Source organism: Halichoerus grypus, chromosome 14, assembly GCF_964656455.1.
Source record: "Halichoerus grypus chromosome 14, mHalGry1.hap1.1, whole genome shotgun sequence".
In the NCBI taxonomy this organism is placed as follows: Eukaryota; Metazoa; Chordata; class Mammalia; order Carnivora; family Phocidae; genus Halichoerus; species Halichoerus grypus.
The window spans coordinates 5928573-5953302 of NC_135725.1; the positions used below are offsets into that span (position 1 = coordinate 5928573).

The 24730-nt window shown below is 37.6% G+C and overlaps 1 protein-coding gene across 5 annotated transcripts in view; it reads right to left on the reverse strand.

Moving 5' to 3' along the window:
* RIC1 (RIC1 partner of RAB6A GEF complex) overlaps positions 1-24730 on the reverse strand; it is a 347665-nt gene that overhangs the window by 91484 nt on the left and 231451 nt on the right. Inside the window, exon 3 of one of the 5 annotated variants that reach the window (XM_078061220.1) lies at positions 21269-21993. The exons of the other annotated variants lie outside the window; for them this stretch is intronic. The gene's annotated coding sequence lies outside the window, so the exon portion shown is untranslated. The remainder of the gene's footprint in view (positions 1-21268; positions 21994-24730) is intronic. 5 annotated transcript variants of the gene reach the window in all.

Here is a 24730-nt window from a genome sequence, read left to right on the forward strand (position 1 = left end):
CACACAAATCCTACCATGAAGATAATTACCTACCATTTCTGTATACTCTTTTAGGCTCTACACATTCAGATACATGAATATATTTAAATGGGAAATGATAAAAACAGCTATAAATCACACACACACTCAAAAATAAATGATGAATCTTTTGACATGAATACGTATCAAAAATTACCATTTCTAACACTTACTACCACACTTTTATACCAGAGCACTAATTTAAAGGGAGGGGGGAAGCTTCTGTTTCCAACCAAGATGATGGATTAAGGTGAAGCCAATTTATGCTCCCATTTGAAAACAAAACAAAACAAAAACCTGGATAAAAACCTGAGAACAATGGTTTTCAAAACACCAACATGAAGCAATGAGGTCAGTGATCCCTGAGAGATGAGACATTGATATGAGTCCTATAATTGCCCCAGCTTACTACCTTGGGAAGGTTTCCAGGTCACAGCACTGAAAAGAGGAACTAAGGCAGAGCCTGGTGGACTCCCCAACCTATGGAGATGAAGCTGAGAGCCCAAGAATAATAAGGGAGCTACAATTCATACAAAAAGTACCAGAGAGGAGAGAGCTGCACACAGAAAAAAATCCAAGAGTACCGTACACACACATATGAGGAAACTATTCAAGGCAGGAGAGAAGCCAAACCAAAAGGATTAATTAGTAAAAAGAATAGTGCTCCAACAGTCCTGAGAACAGTGCCTGTCCCACAGTCAGACTGAAGAACTGGTAATTCACAGGGAATTAGTAAGAATGCTCAGAAAAGTAGTCCTCAGGTATTCCTGGGGTAATCCTAGAAAGGTATGGCCTGAATAGTGGGGAATAATTAGCTTTACTGAGTGCTGTTCAAAACCCACATTACAAAGAATAAAATAAGACATGAACATATACTGTCTCCAAGTAATCATCACTTCATCCCGGAACAAAACTCAAGCTTTATAGGACCACAAAAATATCCAGCACACAACAAAGTAAAGTAACAATGTCTGGCATCCAATCACAGATTACCAAATACGCAGATAAGCAGGAAAACATGAGACACAATGAGGAGAAAAATCAACCAATCAAGAATGATCCCGAACTCAATTAAATGTTAGAACACAAATGGGTTTCAAAACAGTTATAACCATATTCCACATGTTCAAAAGGTTAGGGAATATAGAAAACCCAAACCATTTTTGAGAGGTAAAAATTAAAATATGAGATTAAAAATATAGTGGATATGACTAATGGCGGATTAAATACTGCAAAAGAAAAATTCACCGGTCATAAAAGCATAGCAGTAAAGATTATCCAAATGAAACAGCACCCCCCCCAAAAAAAATAAAGCTGAAAGAGCACTGGTGAGTTGTGGGACAACTTCAAGTCGCCTAATATACATATAAAGAGTCCCCAAGGGTGGAGGCAGAAGTCAGAAAAAGCAGTTGTATTAAATTTAATCCAAATTTCATTTGTTTCAGTTAAACTTCTTTAAAAGTTAATTGACTTTTCAAACAAGAATAAGAGCAATATATGTTGTGGTTTTACCATATGTAAAAATAAAATGGGTATAATATATGTTCCTTGACCCCAGAATTAAATTAGAAATCAGTAACAAACTTCTGGAAAACTCTCAAATATTTTGAAACTAAATAATATGCTTCTAAATAATTCATGGATCAAAGAAGACATCAAAAGGAAATTGAAAAAAATACAGTATTCTAAAATTTGTGGGATGTTGCTACAGCAGTACTTAAGGGGAAATTTTAGAGCTTTAAAGAGCTGTATTAGAAAAAAAGAAAAATCCCAAATCCATGACATTAGCTTTTACCTTAAACTAGAAACAGATGAGCAAATGAAACCCAAAGTAAGCAAACTAAGAAGAGGAAATAGCAGAGGTCAGAGTGGAAATCAATGAAACACAAAACAAAAATAAAATCAGTGAAACCAAATTCTGGTTTTTGTTTTTTGTTTTTTTAATAAGATCATTAAAATTGATACACCTCTACTCAAACTGACTGGGGGGCGGTGGGACGGGATAATCACTAGCAGAAATGAGAGAGGTGACATCACTACAGATTCTAGAGGTATTAAAAGAATAATGAGGGAGTATAATGAATAACCATGACAAAAAGTTTACAACTTGAATGAAAAGGACAAATTCCTTGAAAGACAGAAACTGCCAATCCAAGTACCTTAAAAAGCCTACTGCGTCTATTCAAGAAACTTAAATTTCAACTAAAATCCTTTCCACAAGAAAACTCTATGCTCAGATGGTATCACTGGTAATTCTACCAAATATTTAAGAAAGAAATATGAATTCAACACAAATTCTTCTAGAAAACCACTGAGGAGGGGACACTTCCCATCTCATTTTATGAGGCCAGCATTACCCTCAAACCAAAACCAAAGACATTATAAGAAAATGAACTACAGACCAGCATCTCTTATCAACAGATATAAAACTTCTAAACAAAATTTTATCACAGAAAATTTAATAATATATTATCAGGAAAATACATCATAAGTAAAAGGGGTTTATTCAGAAATGCAGGGTTGGTTTAACATTTAAAAAAAATCAATAAATATATTTCACCATATTAATAAATCAAAAAAGAAAAACAATATGATAGTCTCAATAAATGCAGAGAAAGCATTGAACATCCTATAAAGCATTCCTGATTAAAAACTGTCAGCAAATTAGCAAGAGAGGAAAAACTTCCACAACCTGATAAAGGGGATCTGCAAAACACCTAGAACATCATTCTTAATAGTGAAAAACCGAATCCTTTTCTTCTGTTCAACATTGTACTGGACAAGATAACCAGTAAAATCAGGCATGAAAAAGAAATAAAAGGTATCTAAGTTAAAAAGGAAAAATGAAAACTATCCTTTGCCATCGTCATCTATGCAGAAAATCTGATGGACTCTACCAAAAATGTACCAGAGTGAGTTTAGCATTGACTGCAATACACAAGATCAATACAGAAAAATCAACTGCATTTCTATATACATAAAGAACAACCAGAAAATTAACATGTTGTTTTCAATAGAATCAAAAATAGGAACTACTTAAGAAGAAATCTAGCAAAAGGTATGAAATAGCTGTACACTGATAATAAAACACTTAAGTTAAAAATATCTAAATAAATGAAGAGATTTATCTTTTAACAGGTCAAAAGGTTCAATAATGCTAAGATGATAACTCTCCCCAAATGGATCCACCGAGTCAATGCAATCTCAATCAAAATCTCAGCAGGCACTTTCATCAAAACTGACAAGGTTAGGGCACCTGGGTGGCTCAGTCAGTTAAGTGTCTGACCCTTGGTTTCACTCAGGCCATGATCTCGGGGTCCTGGGATCAAGGCCCGTGTCAGGCTCCATGCTCAGCGCATAGTCTGTCACTCTTCCTCTGCTCCTCCCCCTGCTCTCTCCCCCTCTCTGGAATGAATAAAATCTTAAAAGCAAACAAACAAAAAAGAAACCCTCTTTAAAAAAACTAACAAGGTTATTCTAAAATTCATATGGAAATAAAACATCCTAAAACAGTGAAAGCTACTTTGAAAACAAAGAAATTGGAAAACTGACATTGTGATTTCAAAATTATTACAAAGCTAATCAAAATGATGCTGTATTAACATAAAGACAGGCAAATAAACACATCACAGAAGCAAATACAGACAAAAACACAGATATATGTGGACAACTGATTTTTACAAAGATGCAAAGAAATATAGTGTAGAAGCAATAACCTTTTCAACAAACTGCCAAAATTGAACTTGGATCCATACCTTGCAACATATGCAAAAATTAACTCAAGATATATCACAGACCTAAATATAAAAACCTAAATAATAAAACCTCTACAAGATGGGGGGCCTGGGCAGCTTAGGTGGTTAGGTGTCTGACTCGATTTCAGCTCGGGTCATGATCTTAGGCTCATGGGACCAAGCCCCACTTTGGGCTTTGTACTCAGCAGAGATGCTTGGGATTCTCTCTCTCCCTCCCCCTCTGCTCCTCCCCGCACTGTCTCTCTCTAAAAATAAATAAATCTTAAAAACGTACGTATATATTAAAATTTCTAGAAGATATAAAAAAATATGAAGCATAAAATAAATTGATGAATTGGACTTCATCAAAATTAAGTACTTCATTCAAAAAACAATGTTAGGAGAGTGAAAAGACAAGTCACCTATTAGGAGAAATTCTTTATAAAGTATATATGTAATACAGGACTTATATCCAAAATACATTAAGAACTCTAGGACTCTGACAATAAGAAAGCAAAGAACCCAATGAATAAAATGAGCAAATGATCTGAGCACACACTTTACCACAAAAGACATACAAGGCAAATAAACAAAAAGATGTTCAAAATCATTTTTCATTAGAGAAATACAAATTAAAACTATAATGAGATACAACTATACATCCATCAGAATGGCTAAATTAAAAAATCATACCATACCATATGTTGGCAAAGGGGAAAGAGGACTCTCATGCACTGCTGGTAAGAATATAAAATGATACAACTACTTCAGAAAAAAGCTTGGCATTTCCTTAGAAAGTTTAACATTCACTTACCTCATGATTTAGCTATTTCACGCTTGAGTACTAACCCGACATAAAAGGAAATATATGTCCATATAAACATCTTACGTATATGAATGCTCATAAGCATTTTGCTTGGAATAGCCAAAAACTGAAAACAACTCAAAAGCCCACCAAGAGATGAATGGTCAAACCAGCTGCAGTCCCTCAGTAAGATAGAACACTAATCTGCAGTGACAGAAAGCAAATGAGTGGTTGAAGGGAGATGGATCACGGGGGGGGAGGTACAAAGAAACGTGTAGGGATGATGGATAGTTCATCACTATCTTGACTGTAGTCATGGTTTCAAATGTTATCAAATTGTACACTTAAAACATGTATTTACTGTATCAATTGTACCTCCATAAAGCAAATCTGGAAAAAGAAATGGAAGTGATGGTTGGACTTGGAGCAGCACCTTCTGCTCTCTGGAAAAGCTTCTACCATCACATACAAAGCCCCATCTAGCCTACTGGAGAATAAGGGGTCACAAAGAAAATCAAGGTGGACATCTCCCGCCAACTAGCAGACAGGGACTGAAAGCATCTGGATCATTAAGCACCAGGGGACTACTGGTGAGACCAGGAGAACTTCTTAACCAAACCCAGAGCAAGTCACAGAATAAGAGTAAACAAATGGTTGTTTTAAACCAAGATTTGAGATAATGGTTCAATAAATACTACATATGAAAAATAATCCTAACAAAAATAGTGTAATTTAGAGAAAGGCTAAGAACATCAAGTTATGGAAATGAAAACAAAATTCAGAGAGATCCAGGAGAATTGCACAATAATCACTTCCAAAACAGAGTCTGGTCAAACCAAAATGAAAGGGAAAAAATGAGATGAACAGGGACTGTGTCCAGGACTGTGAGCCTCTGAAACTTCGCACCCCACTCTGTCGGAGTACTGCGCTTTCGGCTGTTAATCTGGTGACTCAATACAGTCACACGTTGGAAGGGAAAAAAAAAATCACAACAACACAAGAGGAATTCTAAATTAAACTGTCTTTCCCTTATTCACAAATAAGTTACATTCTAATTCATGTTACACTCACTTTCAGGTTCCTATACACTTCCATTTAGCTAGGTGTGAGAGGAATAGTCAAGGTAGCAGGAGAAAACAGACTTGGAATGGCAGGTTGGGGCCAGATCACAGGAGGTCCTGAGTACTAGGCTAAGCATTTGGAACACACTTTGAATGCAAAGGGAAGCCACTGAAAGGTCTGGAAATAAGAGTAAGAGCTCTGATTTAGAAATAGCTATACATAAGGTGCACTCTGAGTGGAGAAAAAAGAAGAGCTAAAAGTTTTTAGCTGTAGGCAATCTAGAAAAGATATAAGAAGACCTGCACTGAGGTTATGGCAGTGAGAAGAACAGAAGAGCATGGCAGTAAACTAGAGACAGGACTTGGCACTTATACTGGTGATCAGATGGGAATGCAGAATCAAAGGACTCCAGTGTTTTTTCCTATTATAAGTAAAATTGCAATAAAAATACTTACACATATGCCTAAAGACATTGGGCTACTATCTGTCATACTGTCAAACGAGACAGTACTTAAAATTCATTTTAATGCTCCTTGTGCCTGGCTATCTACTGTCTAAAACTGAGGAAAATTTTAGGGATAATTATGGCCTGAAATCATGTCTACAGAAATGGTATTTTACTTCTGAAATTCAGAGAAAACTCTCCCCAAAAACACTATATACCAATTCTTAAAATGGTAAGGGATTTTCTCTCCCACACCCCATTAAAAAACAGTCAGTGAGATTTCTTTTTAAGGCACCAGCTGATAAGGAGGTGACTATGGTTCTGTTGGTGATACAGAAATAGAATTTTGTATTAACTGACGAGTGAGAGCACACAATGACAATACTTGAGTGGGGAAGGTCAGGCAGTAAAGAAAGTACACAGGGTGGCTGCTTTAGTCCTGACTTAATTTGCAGAGAGTTATGTCATATTGCTCTACAGATCACGCAATTGTATATCCTTCCCCACACCTTCTATCAATGACATTTTGTAAAAGCAAGTTTCAAAGTATCTCCTAGGTTCAGCTTCATTCCACAATAGGTAGTAGGATTAAACAACCAGGCTAATAGTGAAAGGCAGTAAAGCAGAATTAAGACTTTGGAACTCTAGAACCAGGCTGCATATGATCTTAGGTACACAGTATCTCTGTAATCTTGGGCAGGTTACTTAATCTTTCTTAGTTACCTCAACTATATGATGGGGAAAAATAATCTACCTTTAGAGCACTGCTATGAAGAACTAATTTTAATACAAATAAAGCATTTATAATAGTGCCTAGCACATATTAGACACACCCAAAATCTGCTACCGTAAGAACTCTGAATCTTCAATAGTTAATTTATAATCAATGTATTTCATGTTAAGAGGCTAAGAAAATGAGTAATGCATTTGAGGAAAAGGACCATCAAAACCAGTAAAGCTTCAGAATCCAAAGTCTGGTTACTAGAAAGTTCACTTACCCAATACCCATTCCATGATAGCATACAATTCTTTAACATTTTTTTAAAAATTTGAGAGAGAGAGAGCACGCACAGGCACGCACTCAGGGGGAGGGGCAGAGGGAGAGGGGGAGAATCTCAAGCAGGCTCTCTGTTGAGCGTGGAGGCCGAGGAGGGGGCTCAATCCCACAACCCTGAGATCATGACCTGAGCCGAAATCAAGAGTCAGATGCTTAACCAAGACACCCATGCGCCCCTAACATTATTTTCAAATGCACCTTGATAGATTATCTTTTAGTACAAATGGTTATTTGCAAAGAAGAGTGACTGCCTTACTGAACAGATTACAAAAATATCAGTGGCCTTTCTAAACTAGTACCATATGACTGAAGGTTCTCCATCTGTTTCAGCCTACATTACAATGTAAGAAATGAAAATTAAGGGGCACCTGGGTGGCCCAGCGTGGAGCCTGCCTGAGATTCTCTCTCTCTCCCCCTCTGCCCCTCCTCCCCCCAGCTCGCCCTGTCTCTCTTAAAAAAAAAAAAAAGAAGAAGAAGAAGAAGAGAAAATTAAAAATAATCTCTTTTGCAGGCAGAGGCAAACAAAAAAGTTGGACAATATAAATGGTTTAACTTCTGGATCCTGTTAAGATAGAAAGACTGAGCCCACATTCTTAATCTCTCCTCCTCCTTTCAGAGTACAATTGCCAAAGCGTGTCTTGGATGAGTATGGAGATGTCCAGGTCACCAAGATCTCTTGAGTTCTTGTGGGAGAGAATATATGCTAAGGGACCAGGCAGAGGGAAAGCTTTGCTATGCTTTACTCCTTGAGGCACTGGGCAAAGATCCGGGATTTCAAAGTTCTCTAAGTAACTTAAAATGCAGAACCCCATGGTTACTCCCCTGAAAAGGCTGAATGTGACTGATCCTGGAAGTGGACACAGCGCTGTCCACATAACCCTAATGACTTCAAGAGGCTTCGAGTAGAGGCTGTGATGGTGAACTGAACTGCTCCCACACCTCCTGGTCTGGAAAAGCCATTCACTTTTCCCCCACACCCAGAGACCACCTGAGAGTAGAGGAGACTCATCCTAAGCCTCGACGGAGGACAACAGTTTATAAGATTGTCTGCCTCTGCAAACTGCTGTTTTAGCCAATATCTGCGGGTGGGCATTGTCAGAGAGACCCATATGAAAGCCTGACCTCTATGGGTGGCTGATGGAACACAAGAAAGAAAATATTATACAAGAAGCTCTGTAACAAATGAAACAGCTAAAATATATGGATCCTACTAATAAGCCACACAGATGAGAGAGAAGAATGCAAGCGAACTGTGGGGAAAAAATTAAGGACTCTCAGGAGGTACTATGAGAACATAAACAAGACTTTTCAGAGCTAAACATTTCCTTCTAGAAAAATCAGACAAATATAAAGAATAAATGATAAAGAATAATCCTTTATGGGAGCTGAACCTTTTACTCCAGAAGATCACAGGGAAACACTTTCATGATACAAAACATGAAGAGATAAAATCACCACTGAAAGATAAGAGGCGTGAAGAACAAACTCAAACTGATATTTATTTAGAGAATAATAAAAGAAAATTTCCCTAGCTGTAGAAACACTACAACTGAGATTCAGGTTTAATATGAAGGTGGAGGGGAAGGGGAAAGAGGGAGACAGTTTAATGGAAAAGGATATATATCTAGAGATAACAAGCAGAAACAACTAAATTTTAATCATAAAGAGAAAAATCATACAGAGAAAAAGATGATGAGGTTGCCTACAAAGGAGGGAGAATAGATTATCACTAGATTTCTCACCAGTAACACCAGAAACCAGAAGACATTGAAACAATAGCTCATGGCTAGAAAAAAAGAATCCTAAATCTAAGAATCCTACAGCTAGACAGGATATCCTTTACTGTGGTTAAAGAGTGGAATGTTCAGATACTATTTATTTCATTTAATGTATGAATGCCTACCATGTGCAGAAGAAACCCTCTTGGAACCTGGAGCTACAGTGAAGAGAACAAGCAAACTGACATGGAATATTCTAGGTTAAAAAAATGGACAAACACAGGCCCTGCAAAGGGCCAATTCATACATCAAGAGATGATGAACCTCACTAGCAATGAAACAAATGGAATTAGATGACAAGACCATTTTTCATCAATCTAGTTTAGACATAAATGCAGGAAAACAGGAATCTTATGAACACTTAGGAGTAACTCTGGAATGGATACAACTTTGCTGAAAAATAACTTGGCAACATTTATTAAAAAGAATAAAGATATATCCTTTGACAACTACTACATAGGGGAAATTGCCCTAAAGAAATAAAGGTACCAATACAAAAAGGATGTATGTACAATAATGTTTACTGTAGCACTGCTTGTAGTTGCCAAAAGTCCATCAAAAAAGAATGGTAAAGTAAATAAGAAACTTCCGAACTGTGAAATAAGAACAGTCATAATATACTAAGTGAAAAAAAATCAAATTACAAAGTAATGTGTAAATTAAGATCCCAGTTTTGGGTGTAAATTATGAATTGTCTTATACCTATTCATCAATTTAAAAATCCACTCATCTGTAAGTTACAATCCTTTGCAGACATTCAAAATCACATTACAGAAAAATGCTGAAGCAAGACAATGTTCATGATATAGTATGTCAAAAAAGCAGATTACAAAACTATATGATTGCTTTGTATAAAGAATATCTTAGACAATCCTCCATTTATGAAACACAGATTTATCAAATATGCTCATCAATAAGTGACATTAGCAGTCACTTACAGAAATATCACTTTGTATTTAAAGATAAATAGACTTCAATAGCTTTCAAATTCTAAGTGCTATTAAGTATGAGTATCTGCAAATATCCATAAAAAGATATACGGTTATAAATAAAAATTAATGATTATCTGTGAATAGTGGAATTATTGGTGATTCTTTTGTGTTTCTCAGGTTTTCTTCATCAGACATGTATCACCCTTATAACTTAAAAATTAAAACTTTAGGGACGCCTGGGTGGCTCAGTCACTTAAGCATCTGACTTCAGCTCAGGTCACGATCCCAGAGTCCTGGGATTGAGCCGCATATCGGGCTCCCTGCTCATGGGGGAGCCTGCTCCCCCTGCTTGTGCATGTTCTCTCGCTCTCTCTCCCCTCAAATAAAATCTTTTAAAAAAAAAATTAAAACTTAAAAAAAATCCAATTCTTGAAACTATAAAACTCCTAGAAGATAACAGAAAATCTAGATGACCTTGGGTTTGGCAATAACGTTTAGATACAACACCAAAGGAATGATACACAAGAAAGAAGAGATAAGCTAGACTTCATTAAAGTTAAAAATGTGTGCTCTACCAAAAACCAGTCCAAAGAATAGAAAGACAAGCCACAAACTGGAAGAAAGTACTTACAAAAGACATACGTGAGAAAGGACTGATATCCAAAATAAAGAACTCAAGAAGTTCAAGAATAAGAAAACCACTCAATTAAAAACTGGACCAAACACCTTAACAAACACCTCATCAAAATACACAGATGGCAAATAAGCATATGAAAAGATGCTCCACATCATAATATCCATGAGGAAAAAGCAAATTAAAACAATGAAATATCATCACAGGCCTATTAGAATAGCCAAAATCCAAAACATTTAATAACACCTAATGCTGATAAAGATGTGGAGCAACAGGGACTCTCACTCATTGCAGACAGGAGTACAAAATGGTAAAGCCACCATGTAGGATAGTTTGGCAGTATCTTTCAAAACTAAACATAGTCTTACCATACAATCCAGCAAACGCACTTCTTGGTATTTACCCAAAGGAGCTGAAAATGTATATCCACACAAAAACCTGCAAACAGATGTTACAGCTGCTTATTCATAACTGCCAAAACTTGGATGCAACCACGATGTTCTTCAGTAGGTGAATGGATAAAAAAAACTGTGGTACATCCAAACAATAACATATTCAGTGCTAAAAAGAAATGACCTATCACGCCATGAAGACATGGAGGAACCTTAAATGCATATTACCAAGTGAAAGAAGCCAATCTGAAAAGGCTACATACTGTATGAATCCAACTACAGAACATTCTGGAAAAGGCAAAATTAGGAAGACAATGAAAAAGATCAGTACTTGCAAAAAGTTACTGGAAAAGGGATTACAGGTAGAGCAGGGGATTTTTGAAGCAATGAAACTACTCTGTATCTACACTGGTGGATATGTCATTATATTTGTCCAAACCCACAGAACAAGAGTGCACCATAACGTACACTATGGATTCTAGGTGATAATGGTGTGTGAATGTAGGTTCGTCAATTGTAACAAATGTACCAGGGATGTTGATAATAGAGAAGGTTATTCATGTGTTGGGGCTTCGAAGAGATATAAAGAAAATCTCTATGCTTTCCCCTCAGTTTTGCTGTGAACCTAAAAATACTCTAAAAATTAAAGTTTATTTTTCATAAACTCCACTTATGATCCTTTATGTATTTTAAAATTCAGGAGCTAAAACATTAATTCATGTCTTAAATTATACAAATAGAGATGATAAATCACTTGGATCAGGTCAGGATTTACTCAGTATATTAATACAAGCCACACTATAATAGTTAAAATTATATTCATCATGACATCTCCACAAAGTTGTAGATAAAGACTATAAAACAGGCGCCTGGCTGGCTCAGTCAGTGGCATATGCAATTCTTGATCTTGGGGTTGTGAGTTCGAGCCCCACACTGGGTGTAGAGATTACTTAAAAATAAAATCTTAAGGGAAAAAAAGCTATAAACAATAACTATGTGAAATAAAAACTAGATTCTCAACAGCCAAAAAAGTAGGTGGCTTTATTGTCTCTTCTGTATATGCATTTTATCTCTACAAATTGAAGACCAGAATAATTTCTTCTAACTTCTTTGTTTTCTTAATACTTAGTACAGTGCAAAAGATTAATAAATTAATGTGAAATTATTTCTGCTCTAAAAACAAAGCTAACAATTTTCTCTTTACCAGGATATAGGGGCTGTCCCTAGTTATCTGTTCCCGGCCCGGGGGTAATGAGGGCAGGGGAACAGTGGCCCAGAGGGTAAGAGCTCCATAATGCTGATGTTTGGGGGTACAGGCTATGTACTGCTTGGTCTGCATGTGAAAGGCACACTAACAGGTGAATCCTTATTGCTATCTCTAGAAATTGCCTGGCCTTGGGAAGGGCAGCCTCTCCAGGGTCCAAAAGGCCTCAAGATATCAAAGCATCATATATACAGAAAAATAAAAGGGAATAATTAATACAGAGAGAAAACAAATTCTCATAAATTTTACTGCTAAAAAATTCTAAATATAATGGTAATGAAAACTGAGCATAATTTTCTTTGTAATACATATCCACTAAAGAGAAAGAAATTCTTTTTATGGGGTAACATTTTTGCTTAACTGGGGTTTAAAGTTAGTGTTCCCTCTCACCTTAATGCTGGCCTGTAATGAGATCTTACTCTATTTAAAATGTCTTTTCACATAAGTAGTGCCAAATACTGATACGAATCCATGAGCAAATGATTTTAACTGAATATAATCATCAACTGGTAGGTAAGTATACAAGTCTACTAGATTCTTCTCCTGATGTTTGCTTTTTAACATGTCATTATGTGGTAGATTAATCACTTCCAACTGAGAGCTGGGTGAAAGCACTCCTCATTTGCACAATTAAATGGATTATGAAATACAGACATCTCCTTTGCAATTGCATCAAGTTCTGAAATATGCTACTGGAACTGGGTATGAGCTCAGAAAATATATCTACTGCTAATTTTTGTTGGAAAACAGATCTTACTGTTTAATTTTTGACACCAGGGAAAACACAAAAAGCAGCCTGGCAATACCTGTGAAACAAACCCAGACAGACAATATGAGGACACAAAAGAGTATGACAGTAGTTGTCACCAAAATGACTTGACAACATATAAATCTTACATTTAAGCACTGTTTTGACTGAATTCATGTGCAAGCATTACCAAGTCTGCAGCAAAGTTATCATTTGCCAGATCATTCAGTGTCTGGTAAGTAGTTGAGGTGGTTCTTCAAGTTCAAAAAATTTCAAAATGAGCCCCAACGTAAGAAAAAAAAAAAAAAATCAACAATAAACCTTTACACTGACTGCTAAGACATTAAACACCCATGGAATTGGGCAAGTCAGGATCTCCAGCTTCTATTTCTAACAACTTAAAATGGCCACAGGTGTTCAACACTTCCATGTGCACTAGCTTTGTAAACCGTCCAACTAAGCCTTTCTCTGCTCCGCGTGTATTTTTGTCACCATCAGTTAAAAACACACTTTAGTGGACTCTGCTTCAGGTTGTACTGATTAGTGTTTTCTCAACTTCTTTAAAATCTTTTCACCTGAAGTTCTCCCATACATGTTTTTCACAGGGAGTAATTCTCAGTCATTTCACACTTTACACTAACTATTCAAATAAACTGAGCAGTACTGTAACATTCCTCAAGTCATCAAAAAACAGCTAAACTTACTTTGGTTGTACCTTCATTTTCATTTTTTGTGAAAATATTCTGCTTTAAATATTCTAATTTTTCTATTAATGTCAGTGAGATGGGAATACTGCGATAAATACTAAGTTGGATAATGTCAACTTTTATTGTATTCTTTTGCCTCTGCTATAGAGTCACTGCATAATTAAGACAATTTCCCATCCAATCCAATAATAAATCAATCTATATTCCAATGTATTTTAGAAGCATGATATTCAAAACCTATTCTTCTCTTCTTTTGTTCTTTTGACATGATAGGTATGCACTAGTAATAAACATTATACAGAATGTTATGGTACGGAAGTATGTGTGCACTTGAAACACCTGATCTATAAACATGTTACTCTAACTTACAGTGCACTGAGCAGAAAAGAGAAGAGATAGAGCGCCACATACGGCTGCTGCAGCTTGAAAGCAGCCATAGAAATGATCTAAATAAATTAACATTTTCATACTCCAACATTACTTAGGGACAACGAAATTTAAAATTCATATAATGAAAGATACACCTAGATAACAGCCACATTAGTTAAACTAACTGAGAAAACAACCTGAGGGCGCCTAGGTGGCTCAATTAAGAGCCCAACTCTTGATTTTCGCTCAGGTCATCATCTCAGGGTCGTGGGACTGAGCCCCCTTTCAGCTCTGCACTGGGTGTAGAGCCTGCTTGGTATTCTCTCTCTCCCTCTCCCTAGGCCCCCCACACCCACCCAGGCTCATTCTCTCTTAAAAAAGAAGAGGGGAGGGGAGGGGAGGGAAGAAAACCACCTGCGTACTGGCAGAACAGAATTTCCACAGTTAATCATACTGAGGACATATCAAAAAGGGTAGGAGGGCAGAAACTCCACTGGGAACCAAACTCCTGGGGAGATTAACCACAAATGGGAGGGACACCACAAGCATGGAGAAGGGAGAGAAGCAGACCCCACACCACGAACTTCAGGCAGAGAAGAGTTGCTCAAGGAAGATGAGTCCCCAAAACATTTGGTGTGGAAACCAGCAGGCTTAACTCCAGGTACTTTAAAAATCAGAAGACTTAGCTCTGGAAAAGGTGGAGGGCAACAGGAAACTGAGTCCCCCCTTAAAGAGCCAGCATAACAAACAAGCTGGAGGAGATACAGCACAGAAGCAGCAGTTTGACAAAAGCCCGGAGTGGACGTGAAGCATATGTATTTACTAATCTCAGAACATGCGCTGAAGGGACAGGGATCTTCGGGAGACTTGTCCAAGAACTAAAGAGCTGGTGGGCACCATTCTCTAACCCCCAGCCCAGCTTAGATAGTCTGACACTAGGAGTAATCAAGCATGAACGCTCATCCACTACCTCGCTAATAACATACACCCAGCCCCACCCAGCCCGCCACAGTGCCTGCCAAGACATGCCCTCCAAACAATCCAGCAGGGACCAGTGCCACTCTAAAGTGAGGCCTGCTCTGGAGAGAAGGGAATATAACCACACACACCGGTGGGATTACAGCCCCAGTAGACGGACAAGGGCAGACAGCTAGTTTGACTCCAGGCCCTGCCCACAAAGGAAAGCCTCTCCAGGACAACACAGGGAGAGCATGCTGTAGTTTGGTATGACTGCGCACCCAGTAGGTGGGCTGAGAACAGGTATCTGGTCTGACAGCAGACAGCACCCAACTAAAAGCCCACGGCAGCCCCAGAATGGGCCTTTAACAGCACAGGGACCAAACCCTGCCCAGTGTACCCACAAAGAAAACTCCTGTGAAATGCCTTCTGGTTCTGGTAAATAGGGCATACTGTGGTACAGGGCACCACAAGGTCTCTTCTTCCTATGGCCACTACTTTCAAGATGAGGAAACATAGATGACTTCCCTAATACAGAGAAACAAACCCAGACAGACAATATGAGGACACAAAAGAGTATGGCCCAAATGAAAGAACAGGACAAAACCACAGCAAAAGAGTTACGTGAAATGGAAATTAGCAATATGCCTGATAAAGAATTCAAAGTGATGGTCATAAACACACTGTACTTAAGAAAACAATGGAGGATCTCTGTGAGACCTTCAACAAGGGGACAGAAAATATAAAAAAGAACCAATCAGAGATAAAGAATCAATAATTAAAAATTAAAAATACCCTAGAGGGCTTAGCAAAAAAAAAAAAAAAAAACCCTAGAGGGAATGAATAGCAGATTAGAGGAGGCAGACAAACCCATCAGTGACCTGGAGTCCAGAATAATTGAAATCAACCCAGCTGAGCAGCAAAGAGTAGAAGGAACAATAAAAAACAAAAATATGTTAAGGGAAATCAGGAACATCATCAAGCATATTAGCATGCAATTTATAAGGATCCCAGGAGGAGTAGAGATAGAAAAAGGAGCAGAAAATTTCCCTGGTTTTTCAGCAGAAACTTTGCAGGCTAGAAGAGAGTAGCATGATATATTAAAAGTACTGAAAAGAATAAAATGTGGAACTGAGAATATCTTACCCAGAAAGATTATCATTCAGAATAGGAAAGAGAGTCTCCCAAACAAACAACAGTTATAGGATGTCATCACCATTAAGCCATCTTTACAAGAAATACTAAAGGGAATTCTTTGAGTGAAAAGAAAAGGCAATAATCAGCAATAAGAAAATTATGAAATTCCACAGGTAAATACAAACATAAAGTAGATTAATCACTTAAAAAAACCTATACAGAGATTAAAGCACAACAGCAGTAGTATCAATTATACCCATAAAACTCAGTCAAGGAATACACAAAATAAAATGGTATGAAGTATGAAATCATATAAAACACGCACGGGAGTAAAAATTTAGTGCTTTTAGAATGCGTTCAAACCTAACTGACCATCAACTTAATATAGACTGTCCTCTGCATAAGATGCTAAATATGAACCTAATGGTAACCACAAATCAAAAACCTGTGACAGAGACATAAAAACAGAAAGGAATAAAAGCATATCACTAAAGAAGGACATCAAACCACAAGAGAGAGCAAGGGAAAAACAGGAGAATTACAAAAACAACCATAAAACAAGTAACAAATGCCAATAAGTATTCATCTGTCGATAATTACTTTAAATGTAAAAGGATTAATGTTCCATTCGAAAGATACTGGTTGAATGGATGAAAAAGCAAGACCCATCTTTATGCTGCCTAAAGACTTACTTCAGACCTAAAGACACATGCATAGTCAAAGGGAAGTGATGGAAAAACACGTACATGCAAACAGAAGCGAAAAGAAAGCTGGGGTACCAATACGTATATCCAAAAAAACAGACTTTAAAATTAAGACTGTAACAATAGACAAAGGACACTACAAAATGATAAAGGAACAATCCAACAGGAGCATACAACAATTGTAATTGTTTATGCACCCAATGTGGGAGCACCTAAATACATAAATCAACTAGCAGCAGACATAAAGGAAGAAATCAATAGTAATATAATAACAGCAGAAGACTTTAACACTCCACTTACATCAACAGACAGATCACCCAGAAATAATGGCTTTGAATAACACATTGGACCATATGGACCTAAAAAATATACTCAGAATGTTCTATCCAAAAACAACAGATTACATATTCTTTCCATGCACATGTGGTATATTCCCCAGAACAGATTACACGTTAGGGCACAAAACAAATCTCAATAAATTTTAAAAGACTGAAATCATATCATGCATCTTTTCTTACCATAAGGGAATGAAATTAGAAGTCAATCACAAGAAAAAAATTTGGAAAGAACACAAATACATGGAAGCTAAATAACATGCTACTATACACTGAATGGATCAATGAAGAAATCAAACAAGAAATGAAAACCTACATGGAAACAAATGAAATTGAAGATAAAGAGTCCAAAATCTTTGGGATGCAGCAAAAGCTGTCCTAAGAGAGAAGATTATAGCAATACAAGCCTACCTCAAAAAACAAGAAAATCCTTAAACTAACCTTACAGGTATAGAAGACAGGAAAATAACAAAGAAAACCCAAAGCCAGTAGAATGAAATAATAAAGACTAGAGCAGAAATACATGAGAGAGAATAAACACACGTGCGCACACACACAAAAGAACAGGTCAATGAAACCAGGAGCTGGTTCTCTGAAATTGATAAACCATTAGCCAGACTCATCAAAACAAGAGAGAGACAGAACTCAGATAACTAAAATCACATGAAGGAGGAGAATTAACAATGGACACCACAGAAATACAAAGGATTTCAGGAGAATATTACCAAAAATTACATGCCAACAAACTGAATGACCTAGAAGAAATGGATACATACCTAGAAACACATAACCCTTCAAAATGAAAGCAGGACAAAATAGAAAATTTGAACAGATCAGTTACCAGCAAAGAAACTGAACTAGTAATCAAAAAACTCCCAACAAACAGAAGTCCAGAAAGCGTCTCTGGTAAACTCTACCAGAACAGTTAAAGAAGAGTTAATACCTATTCTTCTCAAACTATTCCAAAAAACAGAAAGAGGAAGAAAAGCTTCCAAACTTAGTCTATAAGGCCAGCATTACCCTGATACAAAAACCAGATAAAGATATTACAAAGAAAGAAAATTACAGGCCATTATCTCTGAAGAACATAGATGCAGAAATCCTCAACAAAGTATTGGCAAACAGAATACAACAGTACATTAATAAAAAAATCATTCACCACAATTAAGTGGGATTTATTCCAGGGAAGCAAAGGTGGTTCAGTATGCCCAAATCAATCAATGTAATACATCACATTAACAAGAGAAAGGATAGGGGCGCCTGGGTGGCTCAGTCGTTAAGCGTCTACCTTCGGCTCAGGTCATGGTCCCAGGGTCCTGGGATCGAGCCCCGCATTGGGCTCCCTGCTCTGTGGGAAGCCTGCTTCTCCCTCTCCCATTCCCCCTGCTTGTGTTCCCTCTCTCACTGTGTCTTTCTCTGTCAAATAAATAAATAAAATCTTAAAAAAAAAAACAAGCAACAACAAGAGAAAGGATAAAAATCGTATGATCATCTTAATAGATGCAGAGAAAGCATCTGACAAAGTACCACATCCATTCAGGATAAAAACTCTCAACAGAGAAATTCTAGAGTAAACACACATAATAAAGACAAAAATGTCCATTCTCACCACTTTTATTCAACATAGTAGTCAAAGACGTAGCCACACCAATTACACCAAAAAAAAAAAAAACACCACAAATTAGTGAAGTAAAACTTCCACTATTTGCAGATGACATGATACTATATATAAAAAGTCCTCAAGACTCCACCCACCAAAATACTACTAGAACTGATAAATGAATTCAGTAAAGCCACATGATACTAAATTAATATACAGAAATTTGGTTCATTTCAATACATTAATAATGAAGTAGCAGAAAAAGAAATTTAAACAATCCCATTTACAACTGCGCTAAAAAGAATAAAATACCTACTAAACTTAACCAAGGAGGTGAAAGATTTGGACTCTGAAAACTATAAAACACTGGTGAAAGAAATTGAAGGTGACACAAACAAATGGAAAGATATTCCATGTTAATGGACTGGAAGAACCAATATTGTTAAAATGTCCATGCTACCCAAAGCGATCTACAGATTTCATGCAATCCTTATCAAAGTATCAACAACGTTTTTCACAGAGCTAGAAAAAAAAAAATTCCACAATTTGTATGAAAGTGGAAAAGAACCCGAATAGCCAAAGCAATCTTGAAAAAGAGGAACAAAGCTGGAGGTGTCACAATCCCAGACTTCAACATATACAATGAAGTTGCAGTAATCAAAATAGTATGGTACTGGCACATAAACATGTAGATCAATATAACAGAATAAAGAGCCCAGAAATAAACAAATAATTACATGATCTATTAAAAAATAAAGGAGGAAAGAACATACAATGGAGAAAAGACAGTCTCTTCAGCAAATAATGCTGAGAAAACTGGACAGCAATGTACAGAAGAATGAAACTGAACCACTTTCTTACACCATACACACAACTAAACCCAGAATGGATTAAAGACCTAAATGTGATACCTGAAATCATAAAATTCCTAGAGGAAAATATAAGCAGTAATTTCTTTGAGTTTGGCCGAAGAATCATTTCTCTAGATTGTCTCCTCTGACAAGGGAAACAAAAGCAAAATTAAACTATAGAGACTAAAGCAAAATAAACTTTTTGCACAGGGAAGGAGACCAGCAAAACACAAAGGCCACCTACCGAATTGGAGAAGATATCTGCAAATGATATATCTGATAAAGGGTGAGTATCCAAAATATATAAAGAACTCAACAACAACAAAAAAAACCCCAAATAATCCAATTAAAAATGGGCGCAGGACCTGCATAGACATTTTTCCCAAGAAGACATAGAGATGGCCAAAAGACACATAACAAGATGCTGAACATCACTCATCATCATGGAAATGCAAATCAAAACCACAATGAGATATCACTTTACCTGTCAGAATAGCTACAATGAAAAACACAAGACCTCCTACCTCTGAAGCCATTTTATGAACTGTCATGTGCCACCTGAGCCTCCAATAAAAACAAAAACAGGCAAAACAAATAAAAACACAAGAAATAAGTGTTAGTGAGGACATGGAGAAAAAGAACCCTCATGCACTTTTGGTGGGAATGCAAATTGTTACAGCCACCATGGAAAGCAGTATAAAGGTTCCTTAAAAAATTAAAAATAGAAATCACATCTGTCCCAGTAATTCCACTTCTGGGTATTTACCCAAAGAATATGAAAACACTTATTTGAAAAAAATATATGCGCCACTGTGTTTATTGAAGCATTATTTATAATAGCATAGTTATGGAAACAACCCAATTATCCATCCCTAGATGAAAGGATAAAGAAGTGGTGTACATATATATGCAATGGAATATTACTTAGCCATAAAAATGACTGAAATCTTGCCATTAACAACAACATGGATGGAGCTAGAGAGTATAATACTAAGTGAAATAAGTTAGAAAAACACACATAAAATATGTTTTCACTCATATGTAGAATTTAAGAAACAAAACAAATGAACAAAGAAAAAAAGAAAAAAATAACAGACTCTAAAATACAGAGAACAAATTGGTGGTCGCCACAGAAGAGGTGTGTGGGGAGGATGGGTGAAATATATAAAGGGGATTAAGAGTTCACTTATTCTGATGAGCACTGAGAAATGTACAGAATTGCTGAATAATTTTTTACACCTGAAAATAATATAACACTGTACGTTAATTACTCTTCAAATTAAAAATAAGTTAAAAAATAAAATTCATAATTTTCAGATGTCAAAATATTTCTGACTTTTTCTTAATAATTTAAATATCCTGAACTATTCTTAATTCATTACCCTCACAAAAAAAAAAAAGCAGGAGTGTAGATTTGGTAGGTAGTTGGTAGTCTGCAGAAGTGAGGAACTACTCAATATTTTTATAATGTGGACCATTTTCCAATGATTAACCTGGACAGCATTACATAGTATAGACTAAAAAAAAGGACAGAAAGCACAGAGGTTAAGTTAATGTACAAGCTAAGAATACAGGCATACCTCTGAGATGGTGCAGCTTCAGTTCTAGAACATCTCCAGAAAGTGAATTTCACAATAAACAAGTCAGGCCTTCCAATGCATATAAAACTTGTATTTACACTATACTGCAGTTTTTTAAGGTATGCAATAGCATTATGTTCAAAAATACAATGTACATACCTTAATTAAAAAACACTTGATTGCTACCAAATGCTATCATCTGAGCTTTCTGCAACTCGAAATCTTTTTGCTGGTGGTGGTTGCTGAAGGTCAGGACGGCTGCGGCCACTTCTTAAAACAACAATGAAGTTCGGTGCATCAACTGACTCTTCCTTTCATGAAACTTTCTCTGCAGCCTGCAATACCGTTTGATAGCTTTTACCGACAGAACTTTCAAAATTGGAGTCAATCCTCTCAAACCCAGTTGCTGCTCTATCAACTAAGCCGATGCAATATTCTAAATCCTTTGTTGTCATTTCAACAGTCTTCACAGCACCTTCACCAGGAGTAGATCCCACCTCAAGAAACCACTTTGTTTGCTCATTCCTCAGCAGCAACTCTTCATCCGTTCAAGCTGTATCCTGAGATGGCAGCAGTTCTGTCCCATCTTCAGGCTCCACTTCTAATTCTGGTTCTCTTGCTATGTCCACCACTTCTGCAGTGACCTCTTCCTCTGAAGTCTTGAACCCCTCCAAGTCATCCATGAAGACTAGAATCTACTTCTTCCAAATTCCTAACAACGTTGATATGTTGCTCTCTCCCCACGAATCATGAATGTTCTTCACGGCATCTAGGATGGTGAATCCTTCCCAGAAGGTTTTCAATCGACTTTGCCCAGATCCATCAGAGGAATCACTATGTACCGCAAGTAGAGTCCTATGAAATGTACTTCTTAAATAAGAAGACTTGAATAAGAAATAAAACAGAGAAAAAAGAGACAAAGACTCTTAAATACAGAGAACCAACTGGTGATTGCCAGAGGGGAGGTGGGTGGGAGGGATGGGTGAAAGAGATAAGGGAATCAAGAACACACTTAACATGATAAGCACTGAGTCATGCATAGAACCGTTCAGTCATTCTACTGTACCCCCAAAATACTTGAAACCAGTATAACACTGTAAGTTATACTCCAATAAGAAATAAATACAATTAACTTAAAAATTTTAAAAAGACTTGCAAGTTGAAATGACTCCTTGATCCATGGGCTGAAGAATGCATGTTGTGTTCGCAGACATGAAAACAACATAAATCTCATTGTCCAACTCCATCAGAACTCTTGTGTGACGATCAGGTGCACAGTCAGTAAGTGATGATAGTGGGGGGGCGGAGCAAGATGGCGGAGGAGTAGGAGACCTGGATTTCGTCTCCTCTCAGGAATTCAGCTGGATAGGGATCAAACCATTCTGAACACCTACAAACTCAACAGGAGATCGAAGAAAAGAAGAGCAACAACTCTCTGAACAGAAAAGCGACCACTTTCCGGAAGGTAGGACGTGTGGAGAAGTGAATCCGAGGCGATATTCGGGAGGATAGACGGCGGGGGAGGGGCCTCCGTCGGCCGCTTCTGGCAAGTGATAGAGCCGCGGGGCACAAAATCGGAACTTTTAGAAGTAGGCTCCGCTGAGGGATGTCACTCCAGTGGCTAAGCGGGGGGATGGATCCCTCGCGGAAAAGTGTGGTCTCAGGACCCTCGGGGTCACAGAAAGACCGGGGGTGCCTGAGTGTGGCAGAGCTCCCAGGTATCGGAGCAGGGAAGCCGGCTGCAGAGTCGGAGCTGAGGTGCAGGCTCTCAGCTCGGGGTTGCCATAAACCGTGATCCGCGGCACAGTCGGGCCACTGCTCCTCCAGCAGGGACCCAACAAGCGGCAGATCCGGGGAGACTCCCCTTCGTCCCCCGGGGGGAGAAGCGCAGGAGCGCACCGCGGGGATCTGCTGGGTTTGGAGACTCCACCCGGGGTCGGGTGCCAGAGACAAAAAAGCTCGGTCACAGGCCCGGTGAGCACGGAGTGCGGCCGGAGACCGGGGAGACGGGAGTGATTGCTTTTCTCTGGGGGCGCACTGAGGAGCGGGGCCGAGTTCTCGGCTCCTCCGGGGCGGAGATTGGGAGGCCGCCATTTACACTCTCCACCTCCAAAGCTGTACGGAAAGCTTGCAGGGAACAAAAGCTCCGGAGAGCAAACCCGAGCAGATTACTTAGCCCAGACCGGCAAAGCAGGGCAATTCCGCCTCCGGCAAAGACATTTGGGAACCACGGCAACAGGACCCTCCCCCAAAAGATCAGCCAGAACAGCCAGCCAAGACCAAGTTTATTGATCAATGAGAACGGCAGAGCTCCAGCGCTAGGGGAATACTGCACATAGAATCCATGGCTTTTTTACCATGATTCTGTAGTCTTTCAAAGTTAATTTTTTTTTTTTTGAATTTTTCTTTTTCCCTTTTCCAACCAACATCTTATCAATCCCTTTTTTAAAAAACATTTTTATTTTTCATTTTTAGAGTCATATTCTATCCCTTCATAGTAGTTACCCGTATTTTAGGCATATATATATAACTTGCTCCCTCTTTAAAATTTTGAGATAGTTTCTTCTAACAGATCAAAATATACCCTAAATCTCTACTGTATGGTTTTTTTGTACTGCCCTGCCTGATCACATTCTCTCCCTTTTTTTTCCCTTTTTTTTAAAACCTCTTCTTTCTTTCTTCAAACAAATTCTTATCAATTCCTTTTATAAAATTTTTTATAATTTCCATCTTTACAGTCATATTCCATCCCTTCATCATATCAACCCTTATTTTTGTACATATATAAGTTTTTCTTTCTTTAAAATCTTGGGAGGCACTTTCTTCTAACAGACCAAAATACACCCAAAATATAGTGTGTGGCATTGATCTATATACCAGCCTGATCATATTTGATCACATTGTTTTTTTTTGTTTTGTTTTGTTCTGTTTTTGTTTTTATCTTTATCCTTTTCTTTTCTTTTTCTTTCTCTCTTTCCTCTCTTTCCCTTTCTTTTCCCACTGCTTCAGGTCTTTTCTGATTTGTTTAGAGTATATTTTCTGGGAATGTTGTTACCCTGTTAGCATTTTGTTCTCTCATTAATCTATTCTCCTCTGGACAAAATGACAAGACGGAAAAAATCACTTCAACAAAAAGAACAAGAGGTAGTACCGACTGCCAGGGACCTACTCAATACGGACATTAGCACGATGTCAGATCTAGAGTTCAGAATCATCACTTTAAAGATACTAGCTGGGCTTGAAAAATGCATGGAAGTTATTAGAGAAACCCTTTCTGGAGAACTAAAAGAACTAAAATCTAACCAAGTAGAAATCAAAAAGGCTATTAATGAGGTGCAATCAAAAATGGAGGCGCTAACTGCTAGGATAAATGAGGCAGAAGAGAGAATCAGTGATACAGAAGACCAAATGATGGAAAATAAAGAAGCTGAGAAAAAGAGAAACAACTACTGGATCACAAGGGCAGAATTCGAGAGAGAAGCGATACCATAAGACGAAACAACATTAGAATAATTGGGATCCCAGAAGAAGAAGAAAGAGAGAGAGGGGCAGAAGGTATAATGGAGCAAATTATAGCAGAGAACTTCCCTAATTTGGAGAAGGAAACAGGCATCAAAATCC